Source organism: Cryptotermes secundus, unplaced genomic scaffold (genome assembly GCF_002891405.2).
Source record: "Cryptotermes secundus unplaced genomic scaffold, Csec_1.0 scaffold901, whole genome shotgun sequence".
In the NCBI taxonomy this organism is placed as follows: Eukaryota; Metazoa; Arthropoda; class Insecta; order Blattodea; family Kalotermitidae; genus Cryptotermes; species Cryptotermes secundus.
In genome coordinates, this window is record NW_019729906.1 from 404,330 (window position 1) to 406,976 (window position 2,647).

Below are 2,647 nucleotides of genomic sequence, written 5' to 3' on the forward strand. Positions count from 1 at the left end.
GATGATGATGATGATGATAATTTTATTTAACATTCATCAGAGTTACAAATTGTAACTCTTGAACAAGTCACATACATATACAACTTTTCCAGTCTAATTGGCCTCCTGCCCAGTCAATTGAATGTCATCATATATCACATAACATAACATTCAATTACAATTAAAATCACACTCTCAGTATAATTAAAATATATTGGGTACAATCAAATTTATGACTACCTTCCATTATAAAAAACAAGGTCATCTTACTATGTATATCTTAATTACCACGGTCATATTCTTAAGGAGTGCAATCTCTTTTAAGACTTCGATTCCCTTTATAAGCTGAATCATATTAAAAACTTCACCTAATTACTAGTCATTTTATTTACACTTAAATTCATTTATCAAGGAGAATGTTATTCGTTTAACTGTCCTTCTGAGAGGGATTCGTGCAAATTATACAATGGGTGTTCCAGTAAATATCTTTTGAGTCTATGTAGGAATTCTCTGCCTGCTTTTACCATTCTTAGTTCCAAAGGCAGTCTATTATAAAGCTTAATAGCCATATTTATAACTCCCTTCTCATATGTTAAGGTATTATAACTTTGCACTGAAGGTCTTCTTTCACTCTCGTGTCATGTAGGTCAGAGTTTTTGTAGTTTGAATGTTATATTTCTTGAAATAACGTAACACCTCTAAAATATACAAAGATGTTACCGTTAAAATTTTTAATTCTCTAAATATAGGTCTACATGATGTTCTATTTGTTACCCCTTTCATTATTCGAAGAACCTTTTTTTGCAAAATCAGAATTTTTTTACTTTCACTTTGTCCCCCCAAAAAAATATCAAACCATAACTTATTTGAGATTGGAATTTAGCAAAGTACTCATTCCTAAGGACAAATGGGCTTACTTCGCCTTTCAAAGATTTAATAATGTAACACACCTTACTGAGCTTTGTACAGACCGACTGAATATGAATGTTCCATTTTAATTTGTGGGTTAAATTAATGCCAAGAAACCTAAACTGTGCTGTATAATTAATTATTATATTTTTAAAGGTAATTACTGGCTCAATGCTATCTTATAGTTTATTAATATGGAAATACATTGCTGTAATCTGCTCATTATTTATTACCATATTATTAACTGAAAACCAAGATTTGAGTTGCTTCATTACCTTATCTATTTTGTCTTGAAGAATATTTTTGTTCTTTTCTCTTACCAGTATACTGGTATCATCTGCAAATAGCACCACTTCCCTGTTAGTTACACGGAGGGGTAGGTCATTTATGTAAATCAAAAACAAAAACGGGCCCAAAGTTGACCCTTGTGGAATCCTTACATTTACATCCCTTATTTTTTAATTAAAATGAGTTGTGGTGAGGACCCTGAGAGCTATACTAGCGGTAGCGTAGCTACTGGCAGGGCTTCCCATGCTGGACAGGTCAAAGGTTAGGCATCAGACGAAGAGAGATGCAAAACCAAAAACTGATGCCGGAAGCAGCGCCATCAAGTGCGACTTGAAGCACAGAATAAATTATACTCGAGATGGTTCAATTTTGTATAGCGACAGCCATGACCAGAGTGGTTTGAATGGCTGTTGTACTGCGATGTGGAAAGCAAATGGAAAAACTACCACATTATCGCTTTTCCTGGATAGTCTCTTTCCAAAAACAGAGAACCATGCATGCGAAGATAGAGGGGTGGATAGAAGTGACCAGAAGACAAGGAAGAAGACGTAAGAAGATGCTGGATGACCTTGGGGACAGAAGAGGATATTCTCATTTGAAGGAGAAAGCTCTAGATCACATTAAGTGGAGGAACTGTTTTGGAAAAGATTGTGGACCTGTCGTCCGACAGATTACTGATGAATGAATGAATGAACGAGTCATACAGTCCTTGTTGCCCTTAGAAATTAATTCCACATATTGTGCCCTCAGTGTTAGATATGGTTTTAGCCAGGCATTAATTTGCCCTCTTATCCCATAATGCTCTAATTTTTATAGCAAAATATCATGGTTAATAACATCATAAGCCTTTGTTAAATCAAAGAAAATACCCACTGGTAGTAATTTCTTATCCAAAGCTTCTTGTATCTTCCCGATAAACGATTGACATGCTGGTATTGTTGATTTATCTTTTTGAAATCCATATTGTTTTTCAGTTAATATTTTAAATTTAGCTGTAAAGGACACCAGTCTATTGTATACTCTTTTTTCCAAGATCTTTGAGAATACTGATAGCACTGATGTAAGTCTATAGTTCCATCTGTATTGAGGAGGTGGGTTTCCCCATGCACTTAGACCGGTTACTGGTCCATTGTGCGTCCCCCTTTAATTTCTACTATCTCCTTACCCTACCGGTACCAGTGCTTACGATCAGCCCCTTTCTGCCATCGAGGTTCCAACCTCTTACTGGCAGTGGTATCTAATAGTTAGTCCCTTTATGTCAGCGAGGTCGTCCCTCCTCTGGCAGGGGTTCCTAGTCCCTTTCTGCCAGCAAGGTTTCTACCCTCTACTTGGTAGTGGTATCTAATACTTTAGTCCCTTTCTGCCAGAGAGGTCCCCCCTCCTCTGGCAGTGGTACCTGATACTTCCCCCATCTACCAGAGGAATTGGAAACTAGTTGGGCGGGAAACTTGGCCTAATTTTGCTCAGAGGT

At 36.7% G+C, this 2,647-nt stretch overlaps 1 protein-coding gene across 3 annotated transcripts in view; it reads right to left on the reverse strand.

Annotated features, from left to right (window-relative positions):
* LOC111865803 overlaps positions 1-2,647 on the reverse strand; it is a 32,269-nt gene that overhangs the window by 26,006 nt on the left and 3,616 nt on the right. The window contains exon 2 of one of the 3 annotated variants that reach the window (XM_033751971.1): positions 1,833-1,837. The exons of the other annotated variants lie outside the window; for them this stretch is intronic. The gene's annotated coding sequence lies outside the window, so the exon portion shown is untranslated. The remainder of the gene's footprint in view (positions 1-1,832; positions 1,838-2,647) is intronic. 3 annotated transcript variants of the gene reach the window in all.